Below are 27,592 nucleotides of genomic sequence, written 5' to 3' on the forward strand. Positions count from 1 at the left end.
TATTTTCTTTTCTCTAGCTTGTTTTGTTGTAAGAATACAGTATATAATACGTATACAGAACGTGTTAATCCACTGTTTATGTTGTCAGTAAGGCTAGTCAGCTGTAGGCTATTAGTAAAGTTTTGGGGAGTCAAAAGTTATGTGCAGGTTTTTTCTTGCGATGACGGTTGGTAATCCTGACGCCTGTGTTGTTCAAGGGTCAACCGTAAATATTTGTTGAATGAATAAGTGATTCATGTGTTTAAAAACCAAATTTACTGAAAGAGTGAGGGATTATATTATCTAGCACCAGATTTCCTCCTTCCCTTATATTCTCCTATATTCTCAGCAGATTAACAACTTTTGTTGTTCAAAATGAGGGATTCTTTTTTTTTTTTTTTTTGAGATGGAGTCTCTGGAGTGCAGTGGCATGATCTCGGCTCACTGCAATCTGCCTCCCGGGTTCAAGTGATTCTTCTGCCTCAGCCTCCTGAGTAGCTGGGATTACAGGTGTGTGCCACCAAGCACCGGCCTAATTTTTGTATTTTTAGTAGAGACAGGGTTTTACTATGTTGGCCAGGGTGGTCTTGAACTCCCGACCTCAAGTGATCTGCCCACCTCGGCCTCCCAAAGTGCCGGGATTACAGGCATAAACCACTGTGCCCAGCAAAAGTGGTATTCTCACTTCCCTTTTTTTCTTTTTTCATTTTCTTCCTTTTTATAGAGACAGGGTCTTGCTATGTTGCCCAGGTTGATCTCCAACTCCTGGGCTCAAGTGATCCTCCCACCTCAAGCCTTCTGAGTAGTTGGGATTATAGGCGTGAGCCACCATGCCCGGCTGGTATTCTCACTTTACAGAGTAGGATATCAAGACCCAGAAGGGTAAAAAATAATCTTCTGGCCGGGCGCGGTGGCTCACGCCTGTAATCCCAACACTTTGGGAGGCTGAGGTGGACGGATCACGAGGTCAGGAGATTGAGACCATCCTGACTAACATGGTGAAACCTCGTTTCTACTAAAAATACAAAAAATTAGCCGGGTGTGGTGGCGGGCGCCTGTAGTCCCAGCTACTCGGGAGGCTGAGGCAGGAGAATGGAGCAAGTAAACCCGGAAGGCGGAGCTTGCAGTGAGCTGAGATCGCATCACTGCACTCCAGCCTGGGCAACAGAGCGAGACTCTGTCTCAAAAAAAAAAAAAAAAAAAAAAAAAAAAAAAAAAAAAAAAAAAAAGTCTTCCTAGGGTCATGAAATTTGTATGTGATGAACTGGAGTTTGAAGTCAATGTTACTATATGTAAAGCCTAGTTTTTCTTTTTTGTTATGCAACACTGTTTTACACTGCTTCCCTAGTGACCAAATGGAAGACTTAGTACTTCTACAAAGACAACATTCTTGTTGGAAAGAATGTGTGTGTATGTATTAAGATTGTATCCATTACTTTCATTTTGGAGAGATACTAATCATTTAAAATATTTTTGAAAACTTTTGAAACAGCCCAAAATAGAAAAGTTACAAGTACAGTAGAGAAAACTTCTGTTTTGTTCTCCAGAACCTTTGGCAGTAAGTTGTCCACCTGATGTCCCATCACTCTGGAATTACCCTAGTGTGTGTATGTTTCCAATGGTAAGGACATTCTTCTACGTAAGTACAACATAACCATCAAAAGCAGGAAATTAACATTGACACATTATATTACCATCAAATACTCCTCAGACCCCCAATTCCCCATTCAAGTTTGACCAGTAGTCTCAATACCCTTCCAGCCGCTTTCCCCACCGCCTTTTTTTTTCGTTTTTTTTGTTTTGTTTTTTTGGGGACAAGCAAAGGATTCAGTTCAGATTCACATGCTTTGCATTTAGTTGCCAAGTCTTTCTCAGCCTTCTTTTGACTTTCATGGTCTTGATAGGTTGGAAATTATAAGCCAGTTGTTTTGTAGCCTGTCCCTTAATTTGGGTTTGTCTGATGTTTTCTCATGATTAAACTCACGTTGCATATGTTTGGCAGGAATATCGCGGAAATGATGCCGTGTCTCATTGCCTCCTAATAGGTGACATACGATTTCAATTGTTTTGCATTTTCCCACTGCTAAATTATTCTTCCATTTGTAGTTAATTGGTATTTTATGGATAAGTACTTCCACACTATGTTAACTATCTCATTCTTCATCACACTTTCAATTTATTTATTAATTTATATCAGTATGAACTCATGTTTTTTATTTTAATCAATGAGCTATAATCTTTTATTATTTGTATTGATGCTTACATTGTCTCAGATTTGGCCAGTGGGAGGCCCTTCAAGCTGCTTCTTTTCTTTGTCCTTTTGACATGTCTCCATTATTCTTGGAGCATTTTCTTGTTTTCTGGCACAAGTGTTCTAGGCCAGAATTTCTCAACTCTGGCACTGTAGGTACTCATATGTGTGGTTATTTGTCTCAGCATACATTTCATTCTGCAAAGAAATAGAACATGTTTGAAAAAATAATTAGCAAATGTTGACCTTTTTTGGTCCTAAGTCTAATATATCACTTAGAGTGACTTTTTGATACAACTATGAAGGTGGCAGGCAGCCTGATATTCCTTTTTGTGTATTTTTCCTTTTTCCCACCTAGCGGGGGAAAAGAGGTCTTGTTTAGGAAGTGCTAAGTATAGGTATTAAAATTGTCAAAGCCTTTTTGATTGTCAGAACAGTAATCTAAAACAAACACAAAAAGCCCCCAAACACTTTTAATTGATAAAGCATTTCAGTATCATTGAAACAAGAGTGGGAGAGGGATGTACTCCTCACCCATCTGTCACATATTTAGTGAGCATATATCTACTGGATCAGGGACCATGGCTCTTCATGAGGCAGCCAGGGCTATAAGGGCAAACAAAATTCATTGTGGTCTCTGCATACCCTCATGGAGCTTACAGTCTACTGGTTAAGAGACAGAGCCATAAAATGAAACATGGAATGATGGTCATAAAAGGAACTGCCCGGAACAGCAATTCCTCACTTATGAAATATAGCAAATGTTCTACTTTACAAATTGTTCTGAGGGTAAAATGAGATTATGTAAGCAAAAGTCCTTTGTAAAATGTGGAAGGTTACATAAATGAAGTACAGTCTTCCCTTGGTGTTTGCAGGGGATTGGTTCCAGGACTCCTTCATATCCAAAATTCATAGATGCTCAAGACCCTTATATAAAATGATGTAATATTTGGATATAATCTACACACATCCTCCTGTGTACTTTTTTTTTTTTTTTGAGACGGAGGATTGCTCTGTCGCCCAGGCTGGAGTGCAGTGGCAGGATCTTGGCTCACTACAACCTCCGCCTTCTGGGTTCAAGCGGTTTTCCTGCTTCAGCCTCCTGAGTAACTGGGGTTACAGGCACGTGCCAACACGCCCGGCTAATTTTTGTATTTTTAGTAGAGTAGGGGTTTCAGCATGTTAGTCAGGCTGGTCTTGAACTCCTGACCTCGTGATCCACCCACCTTGGCCTCCCAAAGTGCTGGGATTACAGGCATGAGGGATTACAGGCCTGGACTCTTTTTATGATTGCTGAAGTAAACATCCCCTGAGAACTAACCTCCAGGCTCTTCCTCCCGACTCCATCCTGAACATCAGTCTCTGATTTCTCTATATGTGTACTGCTGCTTACTTTCCTGCCATTTAAATCCCATTTAGAAGCCTTCAGTCTGAAGTTCAAACTCTTGATATATAAGGCCTCCAGGCTAACACCAACCTAGCTTTCCAGTCTTCTCTTGTTACTTGCCTTGAAGTGACCTCTCACTATGCTCCTGCCAATGGGCTAATCAACTTCTTCAGGCAGCAGCTTGAAGGCAGAGTTCAATAGTTCAATAAACTTGTTTGAGCCCAGCCACAGCATCTGCTGTGACTGCTCCCTCCTCATCCCTCCTCCCAAGAACCTGCACTGCATGGTCCTGCCTGCCCCACCCAGAGTGCCCTTCTGGCTGGACCACAGGCTCTTTTGGAAGGCAGGTCTGGAATTACTACCGCTCCTTCATGCATGTCCACCCTCTCTTTGTCTTACAATTGGCTGAAGTGTTTCTGTGCAGCTGATTTTTCTGACCCGTGTTCACATCGTTTACATCCCAGGTAGAAAAATAAAGATGACACAAAGGAGAAAAAATACCCCAGCCAAATTGGTCTAGTCACTGTGCCAGAAACACATATTGTGTGTTCTCATCTCTGTGTTTTTGCTTTTATCCTCCTGCCTGGAATTCTCTTCCTCTTTTCTGTTTTTCAAAATTAAATCCCAGCCGGGCACTGTGCCTCCTACCGGTAATCCCAACACTTTGGAAGGCCAAGGTGGGAGGATCATTTGAGGCCAGCAGTTTGAGACCAGCCTGGGCAACACAGTGAAACCCAATCCTGTGTCTACAAAAACAATTAGCAGGGTGTGCTGGCATGCACCTGTAGTCCTAGCTACTTGGGAGGATAAGGTAGGAGGATCATTTGCGCCCAGGAGTTTAAGGCTGTAGTGAGTTATGATTGTACCACTGCACTTTGGCCTGGGTGACAGAGTGAGATCCTGTCTCTTAAACAAACAAACAAAAAAAACCACATGGCTTAAACCCCCCCTTCACTTTACTCCCATCGTGCGTACAGCCTATTGAGAGCATTTGGTAGTCATCATTTGCCATAGTAAGTTGCTGTTAGGTTTTTCCAACTGGCATGACATGCTCTCAAAGTGTAGGGACTGTATGTTAACATGTGTTTATATTTCCCATAGGTTTTTGCTCTTTGATAAGAAAAGTGACCTGACTACATTGAGACCAGCTCCCAAGAATTTAAAAAGAACTCCTGACTTTTCAAAACTACAAAGCAATAAACAAACTGCATTTACGCTGGAAGAAAAAAATTATTAAGCTTTATACTAATTGTGCATTTTGTGAAAAGTTACAGCTTATCTGACTTGTTTCTCCTCTCAGCAGAAGATAATCACCTTTGTATTGTGAATATTGTTGTCAAGAAGGAAACCTCAAACTTGAGACAATTGTGTTCCCTTCTCATTCTTTCTGGTTCCAGGGATGGCTGCTTCAGCTTAGCACATGTGTGTGTTGGCTGGCATCAAGGTGGAGGCCCCATGTTACATATGTGAGTGAAAGCTTCTCAAAGCTTTAGGGGCTTAAGATGGAGAACCCTGCATTTCTCTTTGTACACAAGAAGTTGTGTCTCAAAATTTCAGAAATCTATCATTTAGTTGTCTACCATAATTAAACGTGAAAATCAGAATAAAGCCGCCTAGGTCATTAAATGCAATTCTTTCGTTAAAAAAGAAAGAATGGCTGGGTGCAGTGGCTCATGCCTGTAATCCCAGCACTTTGGGAGGCCGAGGGAGGGGGATCACGAGGTCAAGAGATCAAGACCATCCTGGCCAACATGGTGAAACCCCTTCTCTACTAAAAATACAAAAATTAACTGGGCATGGTAGACAACCAAATGGTGGATACAAAATACTTTACCTTCGTGGTACTCAGGAACCCGCCCTTCCTTCCTTCCTTCCTTCCTTCCTTCCTTCCTTCCTTCCTTCCTTCCTTCCTTCCTTCCTTCCTTCCTCCCTCCCTCCCTCCCTCCCTCCGTCTCTCCCTCCTTCTCTTTTTTCTTTCTCTGTCTCTCTCTCTTCATCTCTCTTTCTTTCTTTCTTTTAGATGGAGTCTCGCTCTGTCACCCAGGCTGGAGTGCAGTGACACTATCTCAGCTCACTGCAGCCTCTGCCTCCTGGGTTCAAGCGATCCTCTCGCCTCAGCCTCCCAGGTAGCTGGGATTACAAGCATGTGCCACCATACCTGGCTAATTTTTGTATTTCGAGTAGTTACAGGGTTTCACCCTCAAACTCCTGACCTCAAATGACCCGCTTGCCTCGGCCAGGACCAAAAAGGGGGGAAAAACACCAAATAACTAGAAATCTTCATCTAACTATCAGTATTGGTTAATTTTAACTTACATTGTATTTTCTCATTGCTTTGAAACTTAATGAATATCATATGACTTGGTGAAAGAAAGAGGAGGCTGTTTTGAAAATTCCTGCTTCCAGTTTAAGCAGGCTGGTGCTGAGCAGGTGTTGAGTTTGTGGGCTCTTGAACCCAATGACTGTAGGGTTTTGGATGGTAGTCAGTGGCCTTGGACTGTGAGTTTAGCACCCACAAGACAGACTTCCAATTTTTGCTCGTTATTCATTACAGTTCACTGTGGCAGGTGTTCAGTGAGCACTTAGTTTATTCAAATTAGACTGTGGAGAATACCTCCTAACTACAGAATACTGACATTATTATAACTTGAAATAATAACTTTGGGCCTGGATAGTTTTGCTTGTTTGTTAATTCAAGATACTGGGCTGGGTGATATCTTTTCTTTTCTTTTTTTTTTTTGTTGAGATGAAATCTCACTCTGTCGCCCAGGCTGGAGTACAGTGGTGCGATCTCGGCTCACTGCAAACTCTGCCTCCCGGGTTCACGCCATTCTCCTGCCTCAGCCTCCCGATAGCTGGGACTACAGGTGCCCACCACCATGCCTGGCTAATTTTTTGTATTTTTAGTAGAGATGGGATTTCACCATGTTAGCCAGGATGGTCTCGATCTCCTGACCTCGTGATCCACCCGCCTTGGCCTCCCAAAGTGCTGGGATTACAGGTGTGAGCCATTGCGCCCAGCTGGGCTGGGTGATTTCTAAGCTTTCTTGCTTTTGTTATAATTCAGAAATGACACAATATATAGTACACATATTTGAACTTTTAATAGGAAAAGCTGAACAACTCCATAGAAAACAAAGTTTAAAACAGGCAATAATCTTTTCTTTCATTTGTGTGTGTGTGTGTGTGTGTGTGTGTGTGTGTGTGTGTGTGTGTGTTTGAGACAGGGTCTTCTTCTGTTGCCCAGGCTGGGATGCAGTGGCAGGATCAGTGCTCACTGCAGCCTTGACCTCCTGGGCTTACATGATCCTCCAGCCTCAGCCTCCACAGGTAGTCGTGACCACAGTCATGAGCCACCATGCCTGGCACATTTTTTACAAATTTTTTTTTTTTTTTTTTTTTTTTGGTAGAGATGGGATCTCCCATCTCCCTATGTTGCCCAGGCTGGTCTCAAACTCCTGGGCTCAAGTGGTCCTGCTTTGGCCTTTTAAAGTGCTAAAATTTACAGGCATGGCCACCGTGCCTGGCTTTTTCTACACTTGTTTCTTTCCTTAGCTAGAGTAGTGTGGTTCCTGTATTAGAAATGAAGAGCTGCTTGCTGGTGAGAGCACAGGAAATGTGAGCTGCCATCTACTTAACTACTGGATTCAAGATGCTTGAAAGCAAAGACTTCTGTTCGGGGATGACATGAGGATATAAGAACAATTAAGAGTGATGGAACTGTTTCTTTTTTTTGAAGAGTTGGAGTCTCACTCTATCATGCAAGCTAAAGTGACACATGATCATGGCTCACTGCAGCCTTGAACCTCTGGGCTCAAGTATTCCTTCTGTCTTAGTCTCTCTAGTAGCTAGGACTACAGGTGTGAACCACCACACCTAGCTAACTAAAAGAAAATCTTTTTTTAAGAGACAGGGTCTCACTATGTTGTCCAGGCAGAAAGAACTTTAATATTTATATGTATTTGTTTATGTAGTGTAGAACCTTCCCTCCCATGTTGATGTTACTAATTTGGGAAGGAAAGGGAGTTGATGACCACTTGCAAAGAATTGTGCCCTTGGAATTTTGTGTGGTTCTTTTTTGTTTTTGACTTGTTAGGGAGAGTGTCAAACATATGTAAAAGTAGACTAAACAGTGAGATGAACATCCAAATAAACGTATTCAAAGATTGCTTCTATAATAAACTCACAGCCAATGCTGTTTCATCTGTACCCACACCCATTTCTTCTTTTCATATTATTTTTTTCATTTTAAGCATCCAACCACCTATCAGTAGACATTTGAGTATGAAACCATTAAAAAACATGTTGTAATTAATACCCTTTTTTGCTTTGTGGTCTTGTGTGAGTTTTTTAAAGATAAATTTCTAGAAGGGGTGTCGGGTCAAAGAGCATGCATTATGCATGTTTTAGTTTTTGTAAATGTCTTCTGTTTTTGAGATATCACATTGCTTTCCAACAAACCTGTACTAATTTACGTTTTTGCTGAGTTCTCACCTTTACCTAGAATCACTGTTTGCTTTCTTTGTCTTTTATATATGTGTATATGTGTAATATATGTATATATAGGCATATATATGTATGTATATAGTCCCCTCTGAAACATTTGAGGCTCTATTACAGACATTATGACCCAGTACTCTTAATACTTTAGCGTACATCTCTAAGAATAAGACATTTTCCTAATGTAATTGTGTGATCACAATACAGTGATCACACTTTTAAAACTTAAAAAAATTCCAAATATCAGGTTGTTTTATTGGTAAATATTTTAGTATGCCAAACATTAAGTACTCTTTGTTGTTGAAATATAAACAAAATACTATTTTTTTAATGCTTTCAAAGAGGAAGGCATTGCAAAAAAAAGTGGCTTAAGAGAAAAAACATTACAAACGGAGGAATAAAATCAAAGTGTCATGTATGCTTAAAGCAGTGAGTAAATAAAAACCTAAAAAAATTTAAGAGTAGGCTGGGCATGGTGGCTCACACCTGTAATCCCAGCACTTTGGGAGGCGGAGGCGGGCAGCTCATGAGGTCAGGAGATCGAGACCATCCTGGCTAACATGGTGAAACCCCGTCTCTACTAAAAATACAAAAATTAGCCGGGCATTGGTGGCACATGCCTGTAGTCGCAGCTCCTCGTGAGGCTGAGGCAGGAGAATCGCTTGAACCCGGGAGGCCGAGGTTGCTGTGAGCCGAGATTGTGCCACTGCACTCCAGCCTGGGTGACAGAGCGAGACTCTGTCTCCAAAAAAAAAAAAAAAAAAAAAGTAAAAACTTCAAGGTGCTTTCACGCCATGGGTCATGGGGTCTCCCTGCTTGGTCTGTAGAGCTTGGGGGGCCCATTAGGCAGAGGGGTAGGTGCACTCACTGTGCCTCCTACCCTGCTGCCTGGGTGGAAACATAACATGGCACAGGATGAGTGGGGGCTCACCCTCCTCAGGGAGTCATGGCAAGTGGCCACTCATGTGGCCCACTCCCCTCATGACCTTTGGCCAGTGACACCCACAGCAGTGGTTGGGGGCAAGGACACAAACTCCTATCTTCTGGAGCCCTTGAACATAGCATCAGGGTGTGGCTTCTCCTCTGGAAGGTGGAGGGATACACCAAGAGAGCGCTGACCAAGGCTTTTTGCCTCCCCTGCGATGTCTGGGTCTCCAGGACTTCCCCAGTGCAACCCGGAAGCAGTTCTCCCAGAATCCAGCCTCCCTGCCCCACCCTGGAATGCAGGGCCAGTCCCAGGACTTGCTGTGGCGCGTAGGTGGCTCCTCCCCGCAGGCCTGGTCAGAGGAGGTGGGGCGCCGGCTCCTTTCCCAGGCTGCAGGCCAGTGTCCACGGCTGCGCTTGGCCTCCTTCATGTAGGGTTCCAGAAGCCTTTGGTGGTCTGCTTATTCACTGTTACCCCGGGAACGTCCTGGCCCAGCAGCCAGTCGTGAGGTCCTTGCGCGGCCTGGCTGGCCCTGGAACCAGAGCAGTCCGCTGTTGGCGAAGATCTGGATCTCCATGACGGCCTTTGTACTGGGCTCTTGACGGCCTTTGTACTGGGCCCTTGATCAGCAGACGTTGGCGCAGGCCTGGGCGAAGAGCACGTCCTCTGGCGTCCCTGGCTTACGCATGGAAGACAAGGGGTAAGAGGAGGTGGAGGGACCGAGGGCGGCTCATGGTAGAGCCAGTTTAGTATCCAGCTCGCGTGTCAGCTGACTGCTCCTTCCATGGTGGTCGATGGCCGGCAGGGCAGTTCTGCGGGTGCTAGGCCGTCAGTAGCCAGGTGAGCAGCGCTGCACAGCCATCGCCCTGCAGGCCCTTGCAGTGGTAGCGGAAAACGTTGTGGGCCAGTCAGGGTCGACCGGCAGCACCAGCTCCCCAGGGTTGAGGGACAGGGCTGGCCCCATGTTCATACGCCCACAGGACCCAGATCACAAGCTCTTTGGGGTTCTGCCTGAACCGCCGAGATGACGAGGAGCAGAACCAGTATAGCATGAGCAGAACCAGCCCCTCGGTCCAGGTGGGTGGGCGCTGGCGCTTTCTTAGACATGGCTGCAGCCACCCCTAGGTAGGAAACAGTAGACACTGGAGGGACCCTGCGAGAGCGAGAGCTATGGCTGGGCCCTTCAGCACCTGGGGGAACCACCACGATGGGGGCATGGTGGGTGGCCCTCAGCTTGAAGCTGCACCCAACCTTTACACTCTCCAAGGCGTTAGCAAAATAATATTATTGATCTACACTTTTTCTTTTCTTTTATGAGACAGAGTCTCGCTCTGTCGCCCAGGCTAGAGTGCAGTGGCTCACTGCAAGCTTTGCCTCCTGGGTTCACGCCATTCTCCTGCCTCAGCCTCCCGAGTAGTTGGGACTAATGGCGCCCGCCACCACGCCCAGCTAATTTTTTGTGTTTTTAGTAGAGAAGGGGTTTCTCCATGTTAGCCAGAATGGTCTCGATCTCCTGACCTCGTGATCCGCCCGCCTGAAAGTGCTGGGATTACAGGCGTGAGCCACCGTGGCCGGCCTGATCTACATTTTTTCTTATGAACACTAGAATTTATGCAGAGCTCAGTTCCCATTGTTACACATGCTATAATTTAAAAAATTTTCTCGTACAACATTGTGAATGTCCTTAATGCCACAGAACTATACATTTAAGGTGATTAGAATGGTAAATTTTATGTGTATTTTACAATAACAAAAATAAATTTTAAAAATATTGTTTATAGGATCCAAATGACCAACACGTTGTGTTGATATCTTTTTTAAAAAAAATGTTTTATTGAAGCATATTTTATATCGTAAGTGACCTGCTTGATGAATTTTAGTAATTGTATAGAGTTATGCAACCATCATCACCGTTTAGTTTTAGAACATTTTATCACCCCCAAAATGTGGTCATTTACAGACAATGCATCCCGATTCCGGGAAACCACTCATGTATTTTCTGTACCATTTTGCCTTTTCTAGAAATTTCACACAAATAGAATCATCCAATATGTAGTCTTTTGTGTCTGGCATGTTTCATATAGCGTGAAGTTTTTGAGATTCATCCTTGTTATTGCATGTATCAGTAGTTTGTTTTTATTGCTGAGAATAATCCCCCCCCCCTTTTTTTTTTGAGATGGCGTCTAGCTCTGTCGCCCAGTCTGGAGTGCAGTGGCGTGATCTCGGCTCACTGTAAGCTCCGCCTCCCGGGTTCACGCCATTCTCCTGCCTCAGCCTGCCAAGTAGCTGGGACTAAAGGCGCCCGCCACCGTGCCAGGCTCATTTTTTTGTGTTTTTAGTACAGACAGGGTTTCACAGTGTTAGCCAGGATGGTATCGACCTCCTGACCTCGTAATCTGGCCGCCTCGGCCTCCCAAAGTGCTGGGAGAATAATTCAATTGTATAGATAGGTAAAACATTTTGTTTATCCATTCACTAGTTAATGGACATTTGGGTTATTTCTAGTTCTTAGCAGTGAACACTTGTGTTAAAGTCTTTATGTGGCTGTTTTCATTTCTTTTTGGTGATCCCCAAGAGTGGAATTGCTGGGTTGTATGATAAGTCTATGTTTAGCTTTTTTTTTTTTTGAAACGAAGTCTTGCTCAGTCGCCCAGGCGGGAGTGCAGTGGCGCGATCTCGGCTCACTGCAAGCTCCGCCTCCCGGGTTCCCGCCATTCTCCTGCCTCAGCCTCCCAAGTAGTGGGGACTACAGGCGCCCGCCGTCACGCCCAGCTAATTTTTTTTTTTTTTTTTTTTTTTTTTTTTTTGAGATAGAGTCTTGCTCAATCACCCAGGCTGGAGTGCGGTGGCGCGATCTCGGCTCACTGCAAGCTCCGCCTCCCGGCTTCCCGTTGTTCTCCTGCCTCAGCCTCCGGAGTAGCTGGGACTACAGGCGCCCGCCGCTATGCCCGGCCAATTTTTTGTATTTTTAGTAGAGACGGGGTTTCACCGTATTAGCCATGATGGTCTCGATCTTCTGACCTCGTGATCCGCCCGTCTCGGCCTCCCAGAGTGCTGGGATTACAGGAGTGAGCCACCGCGCCTGGCCTATGGTTAGCTTTTTAAGAAATTGCCGAACCGTTTTCAGTGTCTGTACCATTTTTACGTTTGCGCCAGCATTGTATGAGGACTCGCTTCTACATCCTTATTAAACTTCGTATTGTTCGTCTTTTAGCCATTTTAGTTGGTGTCTGATGATACTTCATTGTGGTTTTAATTTGTATTTCCCTAGTGACTATCTTTTCATGTGCTTATTTGCCATTCATATGTTTTCTTTGCTGCAGTACCTATTCAAATCTTTTGCTCGTTAAAAAAAATTGGATGGTTGTCCGGGTGTGGTGGGTCATGCCTGTAATCCTAGCACTTTGGGAAGCTGAGGCGGGCAGATCGCTTGAGCTCAGGAACTTGAGACCAGCCTGGGTAACAGGTGAAACTCTGTCTCTACTAAAAAGAATACAAAAAGTAGCTGGGTGTGGTGGCGTGCGCCTCTAGTCCCAGCTGAGGCAGGAGGATCGCTTGAACCCAGGAAGTTGAGGCTGCAGTGAGCCAAAATGGTGCTACTGCACTGCAGCCTAGTGACTAGAGCGAGACCCTGTCTCAAAAAAAAAAAACAAAACAAAACCAAAAAACAAACGAACGAACAAACAAAAAAATTGGATTATTTATTTTTAAGAGCTTTTTGATATAAATCCTTATTAGGCATATGTTTTGCAAAAAAATTTCTTTTTAAGCCTCTGGCTTGTCTTTTTTCTTCATTGTGTCTTTAAAGAGCGAAAGTTTTTTTTCTTTTCTTTGAGACAGAGTCTCACTCTGTTGCCCAGGCTAGACTGTAGTGGCGCGATCTTGGCTTACCGCAACCTCTGCCTCCCAGGTTCAAGTGATTCTCCTGCCTCAGCCTCCTGAGTAACTGGGACTACAGGCACGTACCACTGTGCCTGGTAAGTTTTGTATTTTTAGTAGACATAGGGTTTCGCCATGTTGGCCAGACTGGTCTCAAACTCCTGACCTGAGGTGATCCTTCCACCTCAGCCTCCCAAAGTGCTAGGATTATAGGCATGAGCCACTGCGCCTGACCTGAAGAGCAAACGTTTTAAACTTTGATACAGTCCCAATTTATTGTTTGTGCTTTTTCTGATGTCATGTTATTTGCCATGCTGGGTGCAGTAGCTCACACTTGTAATCCCAGGACTTTGGGAGGCTGAGGCAGAAGGATGGCTTGAGTTCAGGAGTTTGAGACCAGCCTGGCAGCATAGTGAGACCACTTCTCTACAAAACATACACAAAGTTAGCAAGGCATGGTGGCATATGCCTGTAGTCCTAGCTACTCAGTAGGCTGAGATGGGAGGATGGTTTGAGCCCAGGAGGTCAAGGCTGCAGTGAACAGTGATCGTGCCACTGCATTCCAACCTTGGCTACAGAGCAAGACCCTGCCTCAAAATAAAAATAAAAATTCTTTGCCAGTCCAAGCTCAGAAAGATTTTCTATTTTCTTTTTCTGGATATTAAAAAATATTGGCTCTTACGTTTAGGTTTATGGTCCATTTTGAGTTTTTATGTATGGTGTGAGGTAAGGTTGAGGTTCATTTTTGTCCATGTGGGTATCCAGTTGTTTCTGTACAATTTGTTGAAAATACTACCCTTTTTCCATGTCCATTGAATTACCTTTGGCATCTTTGAATCTTCTAGTCTGTGAATATGGTATGCCTCTCCATTTATTTAGGTATTTTTTTAGTTAACTAAGCCATATTTTCCAGTTTCAGTGTATAGGCTTTTCTTTTTTCTTTTCCTTCCTTTCCTTTTTTTTTTTCTTCCTTCCTTCCTTCCTTCCTTCCTTCCTTCCTTCCTTCCTTCCTTCCTTCCTTCCTTCCTTCCTTCCTCTTCCTTCCTTCCTTCCTTCCTTCTGCTACAGTGAATAGATTTTTTTTAAATTGATTTCTTTTAACCTATAGTGTCCTTCTGAATTTCTTGCGTTTTTTTTCTTTCCAGTTTATTTGATAAAACCAGGTAATTTGTCTTGCAGTTTTTCCAGAGTTTGATTTTGCTGATTGGCTCACCATCGTGGTGTTTAACATGTTCCTCTAGGCCGGCACAGTGGCTCATGCCTGTAATCCCAGCAATTTGGGAGGCCAAGGTGGGCAAATCACCTTAGGTCAGGAGTTTGAGACCAGCCCGGCCAACATAGTGAAACCCCATCTCTAGTAAAAATATAAAAATTAGCTGGGCGTGCTGTTGCATGCCTGTAATCCCAGCTACTTGAGAGGCTGAGGCTGGAGAATTGCTTGAATCCAGGAGGCGGAGATCGTGGTGAGCCAAGATGGCCCCACTGCACTCCAGCCTGGGCCACAGAGCGAGACTCCGTCTCAATAAACAAACAAACAAACATGTTCCTCTAACTTCTCTGTGGTGTTTAGAAGCTCAATCAGATTCAAGTTTGATTTTTTTTTGAAAGATAGTTTAGTAGTTGGTGTTGTGTTCTTCCATTAGGAGGCACATAATGTTTTAGGTTGTCTCTTATGATTCATGTAAGTGTCTCTGTTTTTGATGGTCAGCACCTAGATCCAGTAATTTAATAGAGATTCTGTCATTCCTTCATCATTTATTAGCTGGAATACTTTTATAAAAAGAAACTTGCCCTTATCTTCTGTTTTGTGACCAGATGGCACACTTTTGTGTGATCTCTTTAGTTACAAATGCAATGACTTTGTTAACAAGTAGGTATTTTTTCTAATGTGTTATTTCCCAGTTTAATTGGTAAGTAGTTTGAACTTATTAGCAGGTTGAGGATTTGTCTGTTGTTGTTTTCCTCTGCAGTAATGGCTTACGAAGAAACCGTTCTATTGGAAACTTATCTGAAAGTGTTCTACTTGTATTATAAAGATGTGCTTTACAGGCCTAGACTGTACATATCCTGAATTACTGCTTTCTAAGAGCAAATTACAGTTTTGACCTTTTCCTGGTGTAGTATTTTGTAATGAGTATACAATAATTGGTTGCGTTTTTTTTATTTTTATTTTTTAGCTTTGACTTATGGTGCTTCTATCTCTTACACTGTTGTATTGTTATAAAAGGATTTTTTGTTCTTTCCTTGATCTTCAGTATAAGTAAGAAAAGTTACAAAATTGACATAAATTATACTGAGCTCTTGCTATTTTACTGTTGTTATTTTTCTTTTGTATCTTGTTAACTCTGTTTTCAGAATTTTTGTATGGGATTTTTTCCCCCTTTTTTTGGCTGTCAGTGTATCTGTTTTAAATACTGTCACAGTAACTTTGTAGTGTTTTCTACATAGTTGTACCTCCTACTCGGAGTTACATGTAGCAGATGCTTAGCATGGTCAGGGCTAAGTGAATGAGTGGGGTCGGGGATAGGGAAGGTTGATAAACTAATTGATTAGCCTAGAATTATCCCTTAAAGGTATAGAAATTTACTGCCAGCACATAAAGATTATGTGTTTTATAAAGTAACTGCTGCGAATATAGCAGGCATTTAAACAGTATAGCAGAACAGCTAGTCTGTGCTAGATGTAAAATAGGTCAAATTTGGAGTAATTTGGCTTAAAATGGACTTTTACGTGTAATATAATGTATAAGATGGAATAGCTTTGCTATAAATAAAAAGTACTACTCAAGAAACGTGTAACTAAACATGTCCATTTAGCATATGGACTACACAGTGCAAAAACTACATGTTTTTTATGGGGTTTTGGTTGAAGTTTATAAATGTTAAGGCTTTTGCATAGAAAACAAAGTTTCCTACCCTTTTTACCCGTTCTGTGTACAATTTTTTGAGCTATTAAAAAAAAACTGATATAGCATTACATTTTCAGAAATTGGGAAATATTTAAATAATTTAGTTTTCTTGGCCCCCTTTTAAATTAAAGGATGAGTATGATAAATAATGAGTGTTGAAACTCCAATTCTATCTAACTAGCTGCCAGAACTACTCCTGATCAGTTTCATTCAGACAGAATTTGCAAGCTCACCACTGTCAGGCACAGTGTAAAATCACAGAGAAAGATGAAGGTGGGACCCAGACCCTGAGGAGCAGGTAGGCCTGAATCACTCTAGGTGAAATGCTCTTCTAGAGGGTCCCACAAAATGCTGTGGTAGTTTTGAAGGGAGAGAATTGAATTCTGCATTGGAATATATATTTATTGTTTCCTTTACATTGTGGAGTGTGCTAACCCACCTATGATTTCCCTTAGTTTTTCCTTCTGAAAGATGATCTGCTTTTATAAAATGATTGGTTAGCTGAAGGAAACATACTGAGGAAGGGGTAGTTTTTGTTCCTTTAAGACTGATTACCAAGATCTCAATATCAAAGTCTAATTAACTGAGCAGATCTACCCATGACCTGTTTTGCCTAGTCACAGAAATACACGATATAAAGCAGAAATCAAAATCACTTTAACATTTTATTATTTTTTTAAAAAAACTTTATTTTAATTTTTGTGGCTACATAGCGGTGTATATATTTATGGGGTATGTGAGATGTTTTGATACAGACATACAATGTGTAATAATCACATAGTGTAAAATAAAGGCATCCATCCTCAAACATGTATCCTTTGTGTTACAAACAATACTTTATTCTTTTGTATTCTGTTTTGGACTACAGATAAACTGGAATGTATTTTAGAGGAGAGACTAGGAAGGTGAAGCAACTCAGGACCTGTTTAGGAAGAACAGTTGATGAACGTTAGTTCTCTCAGCTATATAAAGGGCTTTGTGTGAGTGAATGAGCGCAGACTTGTTCTCAGTGGGCAACAGCAATGGTTAGAAGCCATAGGGACTTGGCAGCAGGTTAAAGACAGACTTTGTGGCGGAGCTGCTTAGAAGTGGAATAGATTATCCCAGAAGGTAGTCGTGGGGAGTTTTTTGTCATTGATGGTGTTGGAACACAGAAATGGACAATCTCCTCCTTGGGGATGGATGATGCTTTAGTCATTTGTGCTGCTATGACAGAACACCTGAGACTCAGTAACTTGTGAATAATAGAAACTTATTTTCTCACTATTCTGGAGTCTGAGAAATCCAAAATCAAGGTGCTGGCAGATTTAGTGTCTGGAGGGGTGTCATTCCTCATTGATGGTGCATCCTCACGTGGTGGAAGGCAGAAGGGAATGTGAGAGCGAGAAGGGGCAGGCAGCTCTCAGAAGCTTCTTATAATGGCATTGATCCAGTCACTTCCTGAAAGGCCCCACATCTTAATACTGTCATATTAGGAATTACGTTTCAACGTGCAGGCTGGGTGAGGTGACTCGTGCCTGTAATCATAGTACTTTGGGAGGCCGAGGTGGATGGATCACCGACGTCAGGAGTTCAAGACCAGCCTGCCCAACATGGTGAAACCCCGTCTCTACTAAAGTTACAAAAATTAGCCAGGCGTGGTGGCACATGCCTGTAGTCCCAGCTACTCGGGAGGCTGAGGCACGATAATTCACGATAATTGCTTGAACCCAGGAGGTGGAGGTTGCAGTGAGCCGAGATTGTGCCACTGCACTCCAGCCTATGCAACATGAGTGAAACTCCATCTCAAAAAAAAAAAAAAGAAGTTTCAACATTTGAATTTTGGGTAGACACAACATTCAAACCACAGCAGGTAGGGAAGAATTCTCTAGAGAAGCACTGTAGGGTAATGGAGAGCTGTTGTTATTTGTGGAAATGTTGGCACATGGTAATGGTGTGTACCACAGAACTGTTGAGGACTGTTGGACTGGGTGTTACTTACTGAAGTTTTTTGTAACTTTTAGAGTCACCAGCCTCAGTTATTCAGTGAAACAAAGAGCGATTTAAAAAAATCATCCAGGCAGCTGGCTTAATGTATGTAAAAGTGCAGTGCTAGGTATAGTTGCTGAAGATACTATGCAGACGTTTGCAAATGAGACAGTAATGTGAGTGTGAAGTAGTTATTTGGGAAAAAATGAGCAAACAAAAAATGTTTATATGTTGAACTTCATTACTCATCATTTGAAGTGAAAAAAGTATTCTCTTTATACTTCACCCCACTTCATTAATATCTCTCCAAAATTGCAAGGTTGACATCACCCCATAGTAGTAATGTTTGTTCATTAGGTTTATTTCCTTGCTTTATGCATAATGTCTGAATTCCCAAGGCCAAAACTTCTTAGTTTTGATAATAGTATTTGTTAAAGTTGAGAAAACTTTTCCTTCCTTCCTTCTTTCCATCCATCCTTCTTTCCTTCTTCTCTCCCTCCGTTTCTTTCTTGCTCAACTCTTTCTTGACATTTTCAAATATTAAGGTGGCTCTTTGAAGTTTAGCTGTCCAACAATCTGAATTTGTTTGACATTTTGTTAAAGATTCCGAGAAAAGTAGTATTCTGGTGTTTGAATGGCTTATTGATTTTTTTTCTTTAAAGATTGCTTTGAGGTGAATTTGAAGTAAACTTAAGACATTGGATAGTTAGATTTGACATTAAGTCTCTTCAAGCATTTGGTTTTGGTTTCCAAGTCAGGAAGGGCTGAGTGTCCTGTCATCTGACTCTGTGTCACAAAATTCCAAACTTGATGTGGCTGAGCCTGTGATACTCTTCAAAATACCATTTTGGAGGAATTTAATGTGAATTTATCAATTGAGTTGAGTTGTCTTTTATACTTTAATAGAGAATAATACTGCATTTATCTCACATCCTATAAGACAAAACTGAGGAAAAACCTTTTAATGACTTCGGGTGTATGCTTTGAGTTATTTTTACCTTTATGATGATGTTTTTCCTGAGTGAGTAGGTTGTGTTTTGACCAACTAAGCCCATTTATTTTTTGAACAGTTTAAATACAACAATTAAAATAACAACCCCTCCCAAGAAAAATTCTCAAAGACAACTAGCCTTTGGACTATATCCAAACAGTTTTAATAGATGGTGCTGGAAATTTTTTCCCTTTGAAGGAGACATTAGTAACCAATTGTCTACCTCAAGCCTACCTTTTGCGTTGTTAATTTGCAAATAATGAAGTTTTAAATTCTTGTCAGCCTGTTTGGATGACTTCAGGCACCTGTCTGTTTCAATGATAGTTTTGTCCAAGACTGAAATAAGTTATACATTATGTAAACACTATTTTTTTTTCTTTTCTTCTTTTTTTTTTTTGAGATGGAGTCTAGCTCTGTCGCTAGGCTGGAGTACAGTGGTGCAATCTCGGCTCACTGTACCCTCTACCTCCCGGGTTCAAGCGATTCTCCCAGCCTCCCAAGTAGCTGGGACTACAGGCGTGTGCTACCACGCCCAGCTAATTTTTGTATTTTTAGTAGAGACAGAGTTTCACCATGTTAGCCAGGTTCTCAATCTCCTGACCTCGTTTCGTGATCTGCCCACTTCAGCCTCCCAAAGTGTTGGGATTACAGGTGTGAGCCACCACCACACCTGGCCTTATTTTTTTTTTTTTATAAAACATGAACATTAGTAGGAATAGGAATAGTTTTATGGAAGGCACGTTTCTTTCTTTTTCTTTTTTTTTTTGAGACGGGGTCTCGCTCTGTCACCCAGGCTGGAGTGCGGTGGCGCAATCTCGGCTCACTACAAGCTCTGCCTCCTGGGTTCACATCATTCTTGTGCCTCAGACTCCCGGAAGGCATGTTGCTTATAACACATGAAAACATGACCATTAGTAGCATAGTATTATTAAGGATTGAAAATTATACCAATAATTTTGTACTAAGCACTGTAAAGTGGAATTGGTAAGTCCTAATCTTAGAAAACTGGCCTCCTTTGTAATATTGCATTTAAGTTCACAAAATAATAATTTAGTGGTAGGAAAGAAACCAAATAATTTTTAAGGAAAGAATAGAAAAGTGGAGAAAAGAAATCCGGAAGAGGAATCTTTCTGTTTGACAGGTATAGACATTTAACTGAAAATTTCTATATATTTAACATAGATACTTTTGGCTTTCAGAGAATGTTTACATATATTAGATTGAAAGATGTGGGGGTACTGAAGTCTATATAAAGCAACTATTAAGGTGTGACTAGGGTCTAATACTAACCAAACAGAAGGCTGCCAAGTGTCCTGCTGCGCTTTGGAAATAACAGGTAAGTAAGTAGACTGCTATTCTGCCAGTTAGGGTTTTGGTTTTACATCTTGCATATGAGTCTGTTTAGATTCTGAATTAATTATCATAACCTAGGCTGGTTTTTTTCATCGTGTCTATTTAACTTTTTGTGCCAAATTATTTTACAGATTTAATGTGTTAATGTAGTACATCTCTAGTAGTGACCAGAGATTTACTCCTTTTTTGGAAGCACTTATTTTAAAAGCTCCTGAAGAGTTGTTTTATGTTCTAAATAATTTATACTTTTTCTGAGTAACTAATGCTTGTTCCTTGAATCATTGTTGTTAAATGTTCAGCATGCCTCTTAGGTATTGGCTCAGTGTTTTGCAGCAGACATTCACCGTGGTGTTTCCCCAAGGATGCCCTTGCAGCAGCATTACCCTGGAGTTGGGAGGCGTTCTTGAGGGACAGATTCTTGAGGGATAGGTTCTTGAGGTGTTCTTGAGGTACTGACCTGTATGATTGCCTGTCGTGATTTTTGAGGGGTGGTAGCCTATCCAGAAGTTCTCAGTATTTATAACTGATGATCTAGTTCTTGTAGGGTCTTAAACTTAAAAACATTCCAGTGAATTAATTGTACAGCATATGTGTCTGTAGTCTAGGCATCTTAAAATTCTAACATAGAGCTTTTAAAAATGCTTGTATGTTTAATGTAACAATACAAAGCAGCAAAATCCCAAGAGCATCCTGCCTTATAATCATGAGTTAATAAAGTTTGGTGAGTGATTGGACCTCCCAAGGGTCTCTCTAATTTAACCACTGTAACTTCCCCTCAGCTCTCTTCTGGTTTGAGGCAGAGCCTCTTACTCCCTTGGGAAAAGACTTTGTTTTTTATGCTTTCCTGATGATTCTGACATTTTTGATGATGGCTGTTTATTACCTTTTGGCTGCTCTCTTAATTCAATGTTATTCCATTCCATTAAATAATTAATAAGGAAATGTGTTTTAATTTAAAAATGTGTACGGTGTAAGTTTGCTAGGAGAGGTTAGAAGGGTATTTGTTGAGGGAAAAAAAAAAGAAGGCATTTCACTTCCTTATGGGTTGGGAATCATCTTTGAAACAGTAAACATTCATTCTAGTAAGAGGCTTGTTACAGCAGTAATAGTTGAGGGCTTGCTATGCAATAAACTTTTAAGTACATTAATTGAATAATCAAGGTAACTTTGTGAGATAGGTACTGTTGTTAGCATTTGCATTTTACAGATGAGGACACTGAGGCATAAACTGATTACTTCACTAATCAACTGATTACTACACAGCAAGCACGCTGGGTTCTTGGGACTCACACCCAGCAGTCTGGCTGCCAAGACCACATGCTTCCTTGCCAGGACTGCCCTGTTACTTTTGATATGGTGTTATCATTCATATGTCTTGATTTTCTCCTGCTTTGAGGTCTAAGTAAACCACTTAAACATTTTGTATGTTGGTAAGTTGTAGCCTAGGTTCAGTAGCCTCTAAAGTAGTGTTCACAACAACCCTTCATCATATTCCCTATGTAACAGACAAGGAAACTGAGCTGTAAGTGGTAGACTGTGCAACTTAAGCTGGATCTCATTTTTTATGGTTAGTCTGTTATCTCACTAGTGGTCATTCCCCAGCATGTGAGTTTTGTTGTTCACTTTTCGGAGAAATATTTTGCCCAACTGATGAAGACAGAAGTGCAAAGTCTCATCTTAAGCACCTCGCACCTCTTCTGGTGAGTGATCTTTTTCGAGATACTAACTATGCTAAGCTTTGGGTAGAACAAGTTTAGTTATACTCAGTATTCAGCTTCAGTTGATTTTTCAACCTCCTCAGGAGAATAATCTGCTTTTAATGTAATATAATTGGCTTTTATATTGCTTCCAGTTGTTTCTCAACAGTTCATGTGCCAGGGAATTTGTAGACATAATATCACATCTGAGGCAACAAGGAATTTAATGGGGGAAAAAGTGAAGACTGTCAAATGGAGGTTTCTTTGGTCCTGTCGGAAGCTGTCTTTTTTCCTGGCACATGTATGTGCACTTGATATCTTCTTTAATTGACCTGTCTTTCTGATCTTTAATTGTGGCCATCAGGGAGCTTTCAAATCTTTCCTCCTCCTCTTCTCTCCCAGTTGTCTTCCTTTTTGTGGGGCTGGCTATACTGAGATGAGCACAGAGATGGTTATTTGTGGGGTAAAGACAAGTAACTGTCTAGGCCTGATTAGAATCACATCTCTTTGGTTTGTGGTAGTTCCTTAACCTAGAGCTAACTAAGAACCTCAAAAACATTTGGAGGACTTTATTTCAGGTTTCTGCTTTGTTCTGTCTGTAGCTGAGCTCTTACAGTTAAACTACGTTAGTGTCCCTGACTGGTCTCTCGGCTATCTCTGTAAGGATTAAACTGCCCCTTTGCCAGACTCCTTGTTGCTTAATGTAAATTTGATGAAGTGCCAGAGAGCTTTTAAGCTACCCTACCAAATGTCAGAATTAGTCATATGGCCGTTCTTGATCATGGTAATTGGAAAGGGATTAGGAAGGGGAAAGACATCAAAATTCATGAATAATTCAAAATGTTCATTATTTTGTTTCCCAGCTCCACTTTCCCTTTTTCCTTTCAGAAGTTTTTTTTTTTTTTTTTACCAGAAATCATATTCTGAAATTTGATTTAAATCTTTGTTGAGTACTTCTCTGTATTTAGTGTACCCTTCAGACATATCCCTTAGAGGTATAGCAAAATTAATACTAAAGGAACACTTTCTTTCAATTTGCATACATATGTTTTTTGTTGGAATATCAGAAATTATTTAGTTTTCTTTTCTTTTCTTTCTTTTTTTTTTTTTGAGACAGAGTCTCGCTCTGTCCAGGCTGGAGTGCAGTGGCACGATCTTGGCTCACTGCAAGCTCCGCCTCCTGGGTTCACACCATTCTCCGGCACCCGGCCACCACACCCAGCTAATTTTTTGTATTTTTTAGTAGAGACTTGGTTTCACCATGTTAGTCAGGATGGTCTCGATCTCCTGACCTCGTGATCTGCCCACCTCGGCCTCCCAAAGTGCTGGGATTACAGGCGTGGGTCACCGCGCCTGGCCTAGTTTTCTTGTAGTAAGTATCATTGCCTGCCAATACCTTTTACATTAAATATTTTCTGGTGTCAAAAAGATACATTTTTAGCTATATCATTTGGTCTCAGAGGTTCAGTATATAAAATTATCTGAATATGAGTTTAAGTTAAACTTAACTATTTTAGAACTAATTAGTGGTCTATTCTATCAAAGTTTTAGTTTATTAATCATTTGAATTTACGATTAATTATTTAAACAAGTATTTATTGAGTACCAGCTATGCTTCCGGAGCAGAGATTTTAGTCTGATTTGTTCCTTATTCTACACTGGTGCCTAGAACAGGACCTGACACATAATAGCCATGGACTCTGAGAGAAGTAGACTATATAGGCTGAAAACATTTTAATGTGATGTGTTTGCTGACATGAGTGGTGAGAATTACCACTGTCAGATGAACCTTGTGTTGATATTACACAGACTCAAGACATTTTTGAAACTATGTTGCCTCTCTTAGGAATGAACATACATTTCCTACAAGCTCCTCAGCATACTTTCTCTTCTCTTTAGCCAGGACTGGGTCACATGGCCACAAGGAAGACTGAGAATACAGTTACCTGACAAAGAGGCATGAGATTGACTGGGCACAATCCAGTATATGGAACTTTGTTACCCGAACAAATGAGGGATTTAGTGGCAAAGAGGAAGAGGTAGAGAAAATGACTTATTAGGCTACTAGTAGTGACCATTACAGAATTGGAGAGAATTGAATCTAGACTGGGTTTAACTTTGTACAATGCTGTGAAGAAAGTAGTTTCTAAGCGTATATACTAGTAAGGTGTTCATTAATTTAGAGTTTTGGTTTTAGCTTTTATCCTTTCATATGAATTAATCTGTTTTAGGGCCCTACTAGAATAAGATTTTAGAAGCTTATAGATGGCAGCATCTGTCTAGGTGCCATCCAGACTCTTGGTTACTCACCATTTTAAGTAGAACAGTATGGAACTTAGAAATTGAATGAATGAATGAATAAAACGACTTGAGTGTAGATCACCTAGGTCCATCACTCTGTGGTATAAGACATAACTCACAATTATCCTTGTGTTCTCCCAGCTCCAAGGAAAGTCCAGGGCCCAGAAAGACTAAGGAGCTCAGGCTCTGGGATCAGACGAGTTTTCAAATGCTGCCCCATGCATGGCATGATGGTGTTTCAGTCAGTGGTGGACTGTATATATGACGGTGGTCCCACACAATTATAATGGAGCTGAAAAATTCCTATAGCCTAGTGATGATGTAGTAGCCATCCTAAAGTCATAGTGAGATACATTACTCATGTTTGTTGTGGTGCTGGTGTAAATAAACCTACTGCACTGGCAGTTGTATAAAAGCATCACACATATAGTTATATTTGTTACATAATACTTGAGCATGATAATAAATGACTATGTTTGTGGTTTATGTGTTTACTGTACTTTTTAATCATTATTTTAAGAGTATATGCATGCCTTTTACTGATTAAAAAAATTAACCATAAGCCAGCCTCAGACAGGTCCTTCAGGAGGTATTCCAGGAGGCATTGTTACCAAGGAGATGGCAGCTCCGTGCATGTTATTGCTCCCGAAGATCTTCCAGTGGGACAGGATGTGGACCGAAAAAATATTTTTGTATAGCTATACAGTGTTTGTATTTTAAGCTATGGTTTATTACAAAAAAGTCAAAAAAATTTTAAATCAAAAAGTTTATAAAGTACAGTAAGCTAAGATTAATTTATTATTGAAGGAAGAAAAGTATTTTTTTTTTTTTTTTTTTTTTTTTTTTTGTGTGTGTGAGACGGAGTTTCGCTCTGTCGCCCAGGCTGGAGTGCAGTGGCCGGATCTCAGCTCACTGCAAGCTCCGCCTCCCGGGTTTAGGCCATTCTCCTGCCTCAGCCTCCCGAGTAGCTGGGACTACAGGCGCCACCACCTCACCCGGCTAGTTTTTTGTATTTTTTAGTAGAGACGGGGTTTCACCATGTTAGCCAGGATGGTCTCGATCTCCTGACCTCGTGATCCGCCCGTCTCGGCCTCCCAAAGTGCTGGGATTACAGGCTTGAGCCACCGCGCCCGGCCGAAAAGTATTCTTAAAACAAGTTTAGTGTAGCCTACGTGTACAGTGTTTAGAAAGTCTATAGTAGTGTACAGTAATATCCCAGGTGTTGACATTCATTCACCACTCACTGACTCACCCAGAAAAACTTCCCAGTCCTGCAAGCTCCATTCATGATAAGTGTCCTATATAAGTGTTCCATTTTTTATCTTTCTTTTTTTCCCTGAGACGGAGTCTCACTCTGTCGCCCAGGCTGGAGTGTAGTGGCATGATCTCGGCTCACTGCACCCTCCACCTCCCAGGTTCAAGCAATTCTCCTGCCTCAGCCTCCTGAGTAGCTGGGAATACAGGCACCCGCCACCACAACCAGCTAATTTTTGTATTTTTAGTAGAGACAGGGTTTCACCATGTTGGCCAGGCTGGTCTCGAACTCCTCACCTCAAGTAATCTGCCCGTCTTGGCCTCCCAAAGTGCTGAGATTACAGGCGTGAGCCACTGCGCCTGGCCTCATTTTCTATCTTTTATGACATATTTTGACTATACCTTTTCTATGTTTAAATATGTTTAGATACACAAATACCATTGCGTTGCAGTTGTCTACAGGTTTGTAGCCTAGGGGCAATAGGCTATACCGTATAGCCTAGTTGTATAGTAGGCCACACCATCTAGGTTCCTGTAGTACACCCTATGATGTTCGAGTAATGACAAAATTGCCAAACAACAAATTTCTCAGAATATATCCTCATTATTAAGCGATGCATGACTGTATAGGAACTGACATGTTAACTTTTCCTCATCTGTAAAATGGAGTTTTCATTGTATGAGTTAAGCAGAATAGCTAGGATTAAATAAGAGATCATTAAAAAATAATAAACACTTAAATATTAAGCTTACCATGTGTCAGACAGTGTTCTGTGTGCCTGTTTAGCATATAATACATAAAAAGTGCCAGGCACATATATAGTAGGTACTCAATCTTTTTTCTTGATAAATCGTTAACAAGCATTTGTTCTATTGAAATGAAGTTTCTCATCTGTGGACATGAGAAAACTGAGGAACAGCAACCATGAAATTACAGAATAGTTTCAAGTCTTTTCATAACTGAACATGGTCTTTTCCTATAATCTTTTTATAATACTTTAGGATGGCTACTACATCATCACTAGGCCATAGGAATTTTTGACAGTGCTTATGTTGGTGAATGAAATAGCTCCTGATTTAATCAGAACAAAGACATACTGTTTCAACATGTGCTCATGTTACTGGCTCCCATAAATAAAGCATTTAATTGATGAAAATGTAATCATATTTGAACTCTGGAAGAGCTACCATTCCAGCCTATAAGATAATATAAGGATAAATAAATGATTTTAAATGCTTTTGTCATATTTTGGTACAGTGAGGATAATTTCAGAACTGCAATTTAGTCATCTTGATATCTGGCAAAGAGGAGGTGCTCAATATCCTGGTACTAATCATTAATTGCTAAGGAAGCAGGGCTGCGAAGTGGTCATACTTAGCAAGTGTGGACCAGGGATTTATAGGGTGGTCAGCCTGAGATTTCCACACTCATTATAGTATGAATCATTATAGTATGAATATATATACACATAGTATTTAGTATAGTATTCATTATATATTATATATAATATATAGGTGTATATAATATAATATATAGGTGTATATAACATGTTATAATGCTATATAATATATATTATAATAATATATAGGTATATATAACATTATTATATATAATATATGGTATATATTATATAATATATAGGTATATAACATAATATATATAGGCATATAATATACATTATAATAATATATAACATGTAGGTATATCATATATAATAATATATAACATATAGGTAATATAATAATATATGTTACCTATAATAATATATATTACCTATATTCAATATAGTATTCATTATGGTATGAATTTTTAAATATTTATGCCTGAGATTATTGAAAGACATACATTGAAGAAAGCTAGAAAATTTGTCATTGAAGTGCCTGTATTGGAAAGTATGTGGGTGTTGAAATTGGAATTTTTAAAAATAAGGCAGCATAAATTACTGAATTGCTATGGGGAAATGCCTTCAAGGCTGATTGGTAAACCTGGAGAAGGTGAAATGTAAGATGGGATCGAAGCCAACGAGGAGGTTCCCAAGGGGCAAAAAAAAGAATCGGCCCCATTCTTGCTGTCTAAAATAGTTTTTTATTATGTTCAGATGAAGCATCATGGGTGAAAAAAAGCTTATAAATTGGAGATACTACACAGATAAGGGGTGTAATAATTATACTTTTGTTGATTGAAAACATTTTCCTGAA

General features: G+C 40.8%; 1 protein-coding gene across 5 annotated transcripts in view; it reads left to right on the forward strand.

Annotated features, from left to right (window-relative positions):
- The window catches only part of SFMBT1 (Scm like with four mbt domains 1), a 153,344-nt gene that overhangs the window by 36,547 nt on the left and 89,205 nt on the right, over window positions 1–27,592 (forward strand). The window contains exons 3-4 of one of the 5 annotated variants that reach the window (XM_030927931.1): window positions 1,527–1,600; window positions 4,719–5,083. The exons of the other annotated variants lie outside the window; for them this stretch is intronic. The gene's annotated coding sequence lies outside the window, so the exon portion shown is untranslated. The remainder of the gene's footprint in view (window positions 1–1,526; window positions 1,601–4,718; window positions 5,084–27,592) is intronic. 5 annotated transcript variants of the gene reach the window in all.

This window comes from Rhinopithecus roxellana, chromosome 1, assembly GCF_007565055.1.
Source record: "Rhinopithecus roxellana isolate Shanxi Qingling chromosome 1, ASM756505v1, whole genome shotgun sequence".
In the NCBI taxonomy this organism is placed as follows: domain Eukaryota; kingdom Metazoa; phylum Chordata; class Mammalia; order Primates; family Cercopithecidae; genus Rhinopithecus; species Rhinopithecus roxellana.